The sequence below is a fragment of the Pollicipes pollicipes genome, unplaced genomic scaffold (genome assembly GCF_011947565.3).
Source record: "Pollicipes pollicipes isolate AB1234 unplaced genomic scaffold, Ppol_2.1 Scaffold_4740;HRSCAF=5597_pilon_pilon_pilon, whole genome shotgun sequence".
NCBI lineage: Eukaryota > Metazoa > Arthropoda > Thecostraca > Pollicipedomorpha > Pollicipedidae > Pollicipes > Pollicipes pollicipes.
Genome location: NW_023596545.1, coordinates 33,650,376 through 33,662,271, shown reverse-complemented (window position 1 = coordinate 33,662,271; position 11,896 = coordinate 33,650,376).

Genomic DNA, 11,896 nt, shown 5'->3' with positions numbered 1-11,896 from the left:
TCCATACATGCTCCGATTTTCATTAATTAAAAAATTGTTGTGTGCGAGCAATGCCACTTCCGAGGAACCAGATTGGTGCTAAGTGAGTGCGGTAGAAAACAAATTAAACTAATGTCGTGATGAGCTGGTATTTTTTTAAGGCTGGGATTCCATTGCCATGAAAAGACCGATTACACTGATCAGAAGTTAGTATATGCTGTGCGCTGACAGCATTTCTGATAAGGTAATGGAATGTAGATTGAATAAAGTCGAGGCAAGATGAGAAACTTCTATAGCATGATGAGTTTTGGATGTTATCACACAACTGACGTTGGACTTTGTAGGTATTTCTCAAGCGCCTGACGTGTTTTCATCATCGCCGCATCTTCGTTTTTATCGTGTAACTTGTAACCCAAAATTCCAAAGCTAACTTCAAGAGGCAGTTAAACATACCCACCTTGGCGACATCCCAGCATTTCACATCAAGAAAGAAATAATTGACATAATTGCAAACCTGGTGTGTAGTCTCCTTTCTATTTGGGGGAGGGGTAACTGAGCTTCCAGCTTAGGCGTCAGCCCCCCCCCCCCCCTCCTTCCCAAATTTGAGAAGAGGCTGGGCCAAATCCTGGGAGTAGCCCATTTGTTGGTATATGTTAGCCGCGGGTGCTGTTGTTGTTTCTTATTAAATTCTCAATTATCTCAATGTCCGTGTCGCAATTTTCTCAATTTTTCAATTTTATTTCCCTCCTTAACTCAACAGGAATATAGTTTTGCAAAACATGTCACTGTTGTATGCACTTCATCTTACATCATGCCAACCCCGCGAAGGATGCCAGCAACAGTGAGAGCTGCTTAACTATATTATTTCGGTGCAATGCATGACAACAGGACTGGGGACAACTTGTGTGCAGTCACAATTTTCCAATTCACAACAATGCTTAAAGGACGATTTGGGGAGATTCCTATTCCACGTAGAAAAGCCAGGAGAATGGAAATACGGATGCGTTGATTTTTCAGCAACATGCCTCTATCGGAACGAATAGCACCAGTAAATATACAATTGCCTTCCGATGATCCTACTCGACTTTTCAGTTTTTTTTCGGAACAGCGAGCCACAGTTTTTACATGTCACCAACATTCAGAAGATTAAACAGGGGGCAATTGTCAGCCATTACCACAACACACTGCACGGAACTCTGAGCCTTGAACGGAAAATAAGTGGATCTATTCTTATAAAAAGTCGCCGACCACATCTTGACGTACGTGATTGATCATGGCTGATTATGTGAACACTGTAAGTGTCCTGATGTGTGACGCGTGGTAGCTTAAAATCGTTTACATGTACGAGTGATGCCTTACGCGTGACGCGCGATGCCTGTTTAACTGAGATCGTTAGCATGTATAATTGATGCGTGATGCGCGATGCCTGTTTGCTTGAAATCGCTTGCATATTTGAAGGAAGCGTGAAGCGTGATGCGTGTTCACTTGAATTCGCTTGCATGTACCGGTATTTTTCGCGTATTCTGGTCCTTAGATATGAACTGTACCGTGGTAATGACTGGCAAATGTTCCTTGTGTATTCCCCTTAATGTTGGTGACCTGTAAAAACTGTCGTTCGTTGTTTCAAAAAAATAAAGAATCAAGTAGAGACCTCGGCAGGCAATTTTGAACTTACGGTGTAGGTGTACTTTCCTACCTAACGTTAGAAAAAAATCATTGCACACCATTCGTCGTGTTTAAGGCGGCACATATCGTAAATCATCTCAAAACAGGTAGAATCATGCTCCTACCTCCGAATTTCAATAACTTCGATGGCGAGCTCCCGAGCGCCGCACGCACCGCACCGCCTGGACTCCCCAGCGCCGTTTCTGCGTTGCCGTTGCGTAAATACAATATTTCTGCTTACCAAGAACTCTACAAAATGTACGGGACCAAGGTAAACCATTCGTCGTGTTTAAGGCGGAACATATCGTAAATAATTTCAAAACAGATAGAATCATGCTCCTACCCTCGAATTTTAGTAAATACGATAGCGAGCTCCCGAGCGCCGCACGCCCCGCACCGCACTGCCTCGACTTCCAAGCGCCGTTTCTACGTTGTTGCGAAAGCACAATATTTCTGCTTATCAAGAACCATAAAACATGTACGGGACCAAGGTAACAATAATAAAGCAACCAAAATCGTTTCTTATCGAGTTTAGGTACATTTATGAAACACGCAGGCCAGAATAGTCCAGAACATATCCTAACCTAACCTAACCTAACCTAACCTAACCTAACTGAGAATAGACCAGAACCTAAGCTAAGCTAAGCTAAGCTAGCCTGACCTGACCTGACCTGACCTGACCAAACCTAACCTAACCTAACCTAACCTAACCTAACCTAACCTAACCTAACCTAACCTAACCTAACCTAACCTAACCTAACCTAACCTAACCTAACCTAACCTAACCTAACCTAACCTAACCTAACCTCCCCACCCTATATCCCCTTCAACCCAGCATCTCATTGGCATCCATGTTCCGTGCCATATATAGGTGCCATATAGTGAGCTTTTATTTAGCTGCCATGTTCTCATTTTGCTTTACATTCCCCACCCAATCCCCCTGCAACCCATGGTCCCGTTGGCGTCGAGGATCAAATTTCATGGATTCTTGCTACCTTGTCCCGGTACATTTTTATGGTTCGCAGTAAATATGGTTTATAGTTATAGTATGGTTTATATAGTATAGTTTATAGTTATAGTTACGGTTTATAGTATGGTTCGCAGTTAATATGGTTTATACGGTAAATATGGTTATGGTAAATATGGTTTATGTTTAGTAAATATTTTTATGGTTCGCAGTTAGGTTATGGCTGTCCTGCCTTAAACATGACGAATGGTTTACTTTGGTCCCGTACATTTTGTACAGTTCTTGGTACGCAGAAATATTGTATTTACGCAACGGCAACGCGGAAACGGCGCTGGGGAGTCCAGGCGGTGCGGTGCGCGCGGCGCTCGGGGGCCCGCCACCGAAGTTATTGAAATTCGAAAGTAGGAGCATGATTCTACCTGTTTTGGGTGTAGGTGTACTTTCCTACCTAACGTTAGAAAAAATCATTGCACACCATTCGTCGTGTTTAAGGCGGCACAAATCGTAAATCATCTCAAAACAGGTAGAATCATGCTCCTACCTTCGAATTTCAATAACTTCGATGGCGGGCTCCCGAGCGCCGCGCGCACCGCACCGCCTGGACTCCCCAGCGTCGTTTATGCGTCGCCGTTGCGTAAATACAATATTTCTGCTTACCAAAAACTCTACAAAATGTACGGGACCAAGGTAAACCATTCGTCGTGTTTAAGGCCGAACATATCGTAAATAATTTCAGAACAGGTAGGATCATGCTCCATCGAGCGGTGCCATATAGTGAGCTTTTATTTAGCTGTCACGTTCTCATTTTGCTTTACATTCCCCACCCAATCCCCCTGCAACCCATGTCCCGTTGGCGTCGAGGATCAAATTTCATGGATTCTTGTTACCTTGGCCCGGTACATTTTTATGGTTCTTGATGCTGCTTGATGCACAGTAATGTTGTGACCCGCGCAGTAATGGCGCCGGTGTCGCGGGTGCTGTGTGTGTGCGGCGCTCGGGAGTTCGCCATCGTAATTATAAAAAATTGAAGGTAAGATTATGAATCTACCTGTTTTGTGATCATTTACGATATGTCCTGCCTTAAACACGACGAATGGTTTACTTTGGTCCCGTACATTTTGTAGAGTTCTTGGTAAGCAGAAATATTGTATTTACGCAACGGCAACGCAGAAACGGCGCTGGGGAGTCCAGGCGGTGCGGTGCGCGCGGCGCTCGGGGGCCCGCCATCGAGGTTATTGAAATTCGAAGGTAGGAGCATGATTCTACCTGTTTTGAGATGATTTACGATATGTCCTGCCTTAAACACGACGAATAGTGTACAATGATTTTTTCTAACGTTAGGTAGGAAAGTACACCCTGACCGAACTTACTACTGCTACGCGTTTTGATAAGACATGCTGTCGAAATGTCAACACATCTACATTTCCATTCTGCGGGTTTTTCCACAAGGAATGAGGCCATTATTGCTGTCTTGTTTAAATGCGTAATGCTCCTCGTGAATGCACTTAACAAACTATGCAAGACCCCTCTATAATTGACGAAGCGCTTTCTGAGCTAGGTTTATCTATTAGAATTAAAGCCGATTTTGACGTCAACTGTGAAGAACACTGTAACTGAAATCTACCTGGTCATGTCGTGTGGGCCACGCTCTCAGAAATTGTTAGACTAACTATTAGTACTTGATCTTTAAACAGTACTCAGCTTAACTCATGGGTTCAGTGCACGACCACACAGCCCGAGTCTAGTTTTTCACTTTCCATATCTGTGTCACGCGAGCATTTAATATGCACCAACTCGTGATGCCAAAAATAAGACCAAGAAAAAGCATCAGGGTTGCAATCAGTGATTCATTTTGGTAGGCGGTTAGCCTCCAAGTCTGACCCAACCACCCAGATCAAGGAAAATATAAAAATTATTCACTTACTCATTCATTTCATTCACTCCTAGCACAATACTTGACACCGACACAGCACCGATGAAGGCTCCATTTCAATGTCAAACAGCCGTGTTGAAAGGTCGCTCTAGGTGTGAGGTAAAGCTTTGAAGTTGCTTCAGATGAGGGGCGGCATGACTGCGCGCGAGCGATTTCAAACCATTTTCAGTCATCATCCACCGTAGTGTTCTGCTGCGCGCATCACCTCCATATTTATGCCACTAAGACGACAGAGAAATCAATGACAACTCCATGGATCTTCTAGTACAAGTCGATGCATGGTTTTATTCGGGTTGTCAATTAATTACAACGTCAATGTTGCGCTAGAACTGAGCAATTAGCTAGTCATCTTTGTTCTGGTACAAATTTTAATGTGGTCTTTGCAAACTATTACAAATTCTCAAGCAAAGGAGTGGCAAGCAAATGAGAAGGATATTGGGTCACTGTTTGATTCAAGCTGAACCAAAGGCTTTCGTTAAATAACCTTTGTTGGTTGATTACCATACTTGATTGATAGCAGTAATTAGATATACTTACACAACAGTAATTCACATAATTTGATCGAATTTGCATACTTAAGGCAATTAGGGAGAGTCATTGCAAGCTAGCGTTATGGGGCATCTTTGGTAATATTCTTATTCAATATTCACAATAACTAGAAAGCATAATGACAACAATTTCAGTGTAGTATACCAAGGGATTCGGTAAATAATCAACTTATTTAAGGCATCACTGCTGAAAAGGATGAGAGATTTCACGTGACCAGTTTGGCACTACTGTTTTGTTATATCATCTCGGCCAGTATGTCCCTGTATACTGAACGTCAATCGTTATTGTCATGCTGCTGTGGTTTCATTAATATGAAAAATTTAGGGAGTAGACGTGTTGCAAAAGATGTTGAAAGCTGAACCCTGACGTTCCACGGGTGATTAAGCACAATGTTTTGTGACTTAGTGAGCTATATAGGCATGAGGTGGGATACCAGTGGGATAATATAGTTGCCACACAGTTTTACTTAAGAATTGAGACGAAGTTTTAGCATCACGGATGGAATAATTTTTTCAAAGCTTTCGTCCTAATCTGGTGTGTTAGTATGCACACAACGTTTCGGCCAGTTGGCTCTCAACCCGTCGTCCGGTGTTGCGGAGTCCTTAAAAGGAGTTATGATGTTGAGCTTTCAGCCACGTAAGCGTCAGAACCGGAATCAGTGCTCTACCAACCACTAACTGGGAAGTTCGTACTACAAGCTCTATCCACTAATTGGGAGGTCCCTTTCAATTCTGACCAAGATTGACAACCAAGCAGCCTCCACCGTGCGACCAATTATGGTGTCGTTTTGATGCAGCCAAGTGCGAATTAAACACGGCAATTTGCGCCGCGCGGTTCGGAAATATGTCTTTGGGAAGTGACAATTTCGGAACACCTACTATATTCTCTACTATATTCTCTATATATTCTACATTCTATATTATATCTACTATATCTACTATGTTCTCGATTCCATCTACTGTCTACTGCCATGCTATCTACTATATTCTCGATCCTAAAACCATTAAAACAGTACTTAAATATGCACGAAATGTAATAAACAATAACACAAATAAAAAAGTTGCTAAGCCCTTCTGATTACAGGTGTCACGAAGGTCTTCATCTCATATTTTAGACTTAAAATCTTTTTGTGTGAGGATACAGAGGGATGTGCAGAATTCCTTTTACTATGGGGGAAAAAGTCGATAAAATAAGCTGCGATTTCGAACAGAGAAAAATGATGTGACTCGCATAGTTACGGTGTTTCAACTCTGAGAAATGGTAGTTTGTCGCCCGAAAATCTAAAATTTCAAACTCGATTTTAAAGCGTATCCTGGTAACATGCTTCCAGGAAGTAACGTTTTGTGTGAAACAAATGTGATAAAGATTAATGACCAATAACCTGTCATTCGTAGATAGCGTAACCTTCAACCCGGTCGTTCACCGAAATAAAATCCGGAGTGTAGCGCGACGAAAACAGTCTCCCTCCCTTCATTCTGTAGTCGCGTCACAGAGCAATCCACACCTGACCAAGCACAACTGCCTTTATCCTGCGACACGAAAGGCGTCGAAATCCTCTCCAACCGGGCTCTTCAGCTTCTTTGACCGCGTGCTATTTCGTGCGATGGCCTCCACACGGCAGCCGAATCGGTTCGAGTGGCGGAGCAGCGACACAAACATCAGCAGGCAACGAGTAGTGTGACGCTTTACGTCCAGCCTGTTCGGGCGCGACAGAGATCAGCTCACGAGCGGCGGCGCGGACAGCTGATTGGCTGCAGGACAACGGGGGCTTCCGCTGATAGTACGTCACCCGAACCAGCCTAGAAATTGGTTCAGCTCGTGCACCGATCAGTCGGGAGGCCGAGCGGTCGGATGCATAAAAAGAAACAGGCAGTTTGGTTGGCATGTGAGACGAAAGCATTGGGACTGTTCCACATTTGAACATGGTGAGGCAAGCATCAGATATGACGGCAAAAGCTCAAACGTAATTATCGGTGCATTTTTTAAGAGCGAAAGATTGCTCTGATCACAAGGGTTTACTAATGAGGTTTGGTGAGGTCATAAATGAGGTCATGAAAGGTTTTTATGACGTCAGATTGGCTGTCAGATTTACTGCGCTAAAGCTGCCGCTGTACCAGGCGGCTTGACACACTTGTGGCGCATCTTCGCGCTGCAAAGTGGCTCTGTCGGTTAGTGCTTGTTGAGTAGCGTTTGAACGTCATGTGCGTGTGTTTTGGCCCTTTCTCGTGGTGTTGGTGTATATTTTCCGTGATGCCACCTCACTTACTTTTATTCGTGTCTTCGGTTATGCCGCTTTTCTTCAGTCATTCGATTCTTAGCCTCACCTCTGTTACCTCAAGAGACAGCTGAGGCACATGTGCTATTTATGGAGCAATGTGGTTCGTGATTGAGACGTGCGTTCAGAGGCGCCATCAAACTATTGGACAAATGTCATCTATCGTGACACTTGGTGCTGCATCACTGCGAACACGAATGGCGAATGGCCACATTTGTCTTGACCAAGAACACATCACAGCCAATGACGTGTGGTGTTCGCGTGACGTGTCTGTGACATTTTGTATGTCTAGATGAAATTACTATTGGCGGTGCGCGCAAGGCTACACGAGTTCACGTGCATCAAGCTCAGAAACAAGCGGACTTGAAGTCTTAAATGGGACATGGCCGTGAACTGCAGGGAATGGGCACTAAACGGCTACCTCAGTTCAAAATCTCATACAAATGTGAAGCAGTCCCCTTAACTACCCGACGATCCAAAACCAGACCGCCAACGTCACGGCAGCGGCTGCCCCATCCGCGCTACGTCGGCGAAGTTTGCGAGGCTGAACACCGCTTGCTTGCGAACCGGGGCTAATCGCGGCTGCCGGCGCGGCGCTGTCACGACCGGCCGACGAATGTGGGCAGGCCTGGCGACACTCGCGAGTAAGTACTGCCGCGGGATTTCAGCGGCCCCTGGGTGCTGCTGACTGATCGCCGCACCGCCGGCGCGGGCGCGGCGCAGCAACCGCGCGGCGCCCGGGGACGCCCCAGCCGCTGCCGGACGCCCGTCGCTCGACTGACCCGACAGCCGCCGGAGCCGGAGATGAGAGGCGCCGATGGTGCCCGGCCGCGGGAGGCGCAGCCACGCGCCGGCTCTCCCGCGAGCGCCAGCTCGGCGTCGATTGGCGCTTCGCAGAACGGCAGGCGGCGAAGTCTGTCGGACAACGCCGCTCGGTCGCATTGGCAAAACGACGGCGCGTTCAATAGATATCCGACAGTTTTGACCGCGCTGGGTCGGCGCGCAAATCGCGTCTGTTGCTGCAGATTGCCAGAGATCTGCCGCGTCGGTGGCCGGTCGCTCTGTCTTGGTTAGTCGGCTCATCTTGCGCGGAAAGCTGACGGTCGAGTCACGATACCCGTGGTAATCGCCAGGCAACGATCGGTTTAAAGGAGGGGGGGGGGGGGGGGGAGAACGGGGGGCCTCCGGTCCGGGGACCTGCGGCGGTCTCAAGCCAGGACGCGCCATAAGAACACGTGGCCGGGTGAGACCGCAGGCCTGGGCCGAGGTCTGGTCTGGTACTGGTCTATTCAACGGGTAAGTAGCTTCCCTGCTAACTGGAGAGAGATTTAGCACCTATCAGATCTCCTTTCACCCAGCAGCTGCGTGTTCAGCCTGCCCCTCGTCCGCGCCCACCTTTAAGAGCAGCTTCTCGTGCGTGGAAATGCTGAACGTGATATCCGCGGAAACAGCCAGTTTAGTACGAGGTTCGGCTGCAGGCCTTCCCCTCAACCAGCTCTCAGCTGGCTTAACATGACTGCCCTTGATTCCACGCTTGATTCCCCACCATGCCACACTTCTTTCGTCGCGGGCGCGCTTGGTCGGTGTGAGCCATCTTCAGCGCTTTTCGAAGCATCTAATGAAACCGTCGAAAATATCAGAGCTCCGGCCCAGGCGCGGTCGAACGTAAGGTCTCATGACAATCGAGGCGCCCGCTGATGCTGCAACGGCGTCTTGGTCAGGGTCGCAACCAACGGTGTCAATCAGCTGTTCTTGTCTTCATAATTAACGGGTGCCTATTCATTTTTGTCATTAACGGTTAATTAGGAGGTTCGGGTCCGATCGTTCACCTTTCAATCGGTGTGATCTTCTAACGGTGACTAATTTAACAGCCGAACGCTTGACCATCCATGCTGTGTGTCTTCGATAACCAATTGCTTTTAACATGCGGTTGTAAACAACGGTGCTTTTGTTACAAAAAGAGCTGATTACTAAATAAAGGATCAAAGGCAGTCACTTAAACCCCTTGTAAAAGTGTAGTGTTCCCAAGGACAACTGTACTGAATGTCAGTGTTAATGTCATCCTTTGCTAAAAAAGAGGAAGGTAAACACAGACATGTAATTACTGTCGCATAGATAATGCAATCATAATAACCTTTTTCCTCGGAGAAGAAGCCAGGAGAATGGAGACATAAATGCGTTGATATTTCGGCAGCATCCCTTCACTGAAACGAGTAGCAGAATGGACTGAAAATGGTACTTTTGGTTTGAATTCACTTCTGCGTGTTGTTTCGGTAAAGGTATGTTGCCGAAATATCAAGGCTTCTCTACTTTTATTCTCCTAGTTTCCTGTGAGGAAGTTTTACTGCTGTTTTATCTTTGTGCGTAATGTTTCTCGCATATGCACTTACGTAGTTACTATCACGGTAAGCCGGCAAGTTTGTTTAGTTCTACGAGTGGGTTCAGATACAAAAGGTCGTTAACTAGCCGACAGAAATATCGGTGTTAGCCTGGTGAACGTAACACATAGGGCAAAACGCTGAAAGCCGGGATCAACTCAAAAGCCAAGAATTCAAATGGCATCAAGCTAAAAGTCAAAAGTCGACATGGTTAAAAATCAAACCGATAAAAGTAAAGTGATAGAAGAGAAAAGGCCAAGGTAAAAGGATTACTTGAACTAAAAGGAAAAAAGTCGAAGGAATAAAGTTCATAGAACAAAAAGTCGAATGTTAACAAGCAAAAGAGGTACAAAGTAAAATTTGATAAGTATTGTAGGCAAAAAGGTCACGAGGGTTAAAGTCAAAAAGGGAAAATGCCAGAAGAATAAAGCTAAAAAGGCAAAAGTCAAAGAGATAAAAGTAACACCGAAAAGCGCATGATTCGTTCAAAAACTGCCTGGCTATATGGAAGTGTAAACCGAATGACGCGATGGAACAGAGAAACACGCTGGAGACTGAGCGCCTTAAATAAGTAGCAGTTAGCACTGAAGCTTGCCTCGGTCTCCGTCAGGTCGCAGGTCTCCGTCAGGTCGCAGGTCTCCGTCAGGTCGCAGGTCCCCGCCGCGCTAGGCCGTACTTTGCAAGGTGTATTAAGTCGGTTGCCCTAATCTCGACTGCAACGAACGGCAACATTAATTATCTTCAAGGAAGATGAATGATTGTGAGTCTACAAGCAACGTTTACCTGACGAGTTAAACGTTTGCATTGGCGTGCGCTGCTTGGCATGCAAACTCTTCCGAGAGAGTCCATCAGATTGATAAAGAGCAGGCACAGTCTCAAATAAGTCGGAATGCAGCCGGCTCCGAGTTCACAAAGTGTGATGGACTTTGAGTCCGGAACAGAAATGAACGAACAGACCTGCGGACAAACAAAATTTGGAACGGAATAGAAACTGCAGCGGCTTAATGCTAACAGTAACCTTCCTTATTTGCCAAGGCACACCTGAGAGGCCTGATTTTCCTAATTAACAAAGCTTTGAAGAGCATTGGCCGCGCCTAAACGGCCACGAGGGTCCGTTCGTCCAGCGGACGTTGCAGCGCCGCGAGCCGACAGCAAGACGCTGCACCACATTACACGAGCCCGGCCGTGTCTCAGCTGCTGCAGAGATTGGGGCGTGACACAGTCGACCTGGCCAGCTAAATCGGCGCTGTGACGTCACACCTGACCGCGCGATCGTTACCAGGAAGGTGCTGGCGGCCCGAGTCGAAACATGCGACGATTGGCGCTTCATCTCCGCGCCCGCCGCCTGGGCGAGCGTGCATCAAGTGCCTGATCAATGTGAGGTCGTAGCCGAAGGTGGCGAGTGAAGGCGGCGGGGAGCCAGCCGGGAGATCGAGGCCGGGGGGCCCCGGGAGGGCTCCCGCGGGAGGCGAGCCGGGAGATCGAGGCCGGGGGCCCCGGGAGGGCTCCCGCGCGAAGCGAGCCGGGAGATCGAGGCCGGGGGGGGGGAGCCGGTAGGGCTCTCGCGGGAGGCGAGCGGGGCAAACGGTATGGGCCTTGGAAGAGAAAGTGGTGGAGACTTTGGCGGTCTGAGAACTGCTGCATCATGTCCGGGTTAAACTGAGAGCTGCAGTATCATAGTCCGGTGGAGAGGACATTGGAAGGTCACGGAGGAGTCGGTGGAGGAAGCAGTGAGGCCCGAGAAGAGAAAGGTGGAGAAGGCTGTGAGTCCCGTGGGGAGACGGATAGAGACGGATATGAGGCTCGTGGGGAGATGGATAGATACGGATATGAGGCCCGTGGGGAGATGGATAGAGACGGATATGAGGCCCGTGGGGAGATGGATAGAGACGGATATGAGGCCCGTGGGGAGATGGGTAGAGACGGATATAAGCCCCGTGAGGAGACGGGTGGAGAAAGCTACGAGGCGCGGGAGGAGGCAGCGGAGGAGGCGGTGCAACGCGCGGGGCGACGAGCGCAGCAGGCTTTGTGAGACCAGGGAGAAGATGGGCGGAGCGGGCTGCGACGATCCCCGAGGAGAAGAAAAATGGAGTGCTGCATATCAGAACAAGTGACGGATGATGATGAAGGGTCGCAAACAGGCGCGGAAT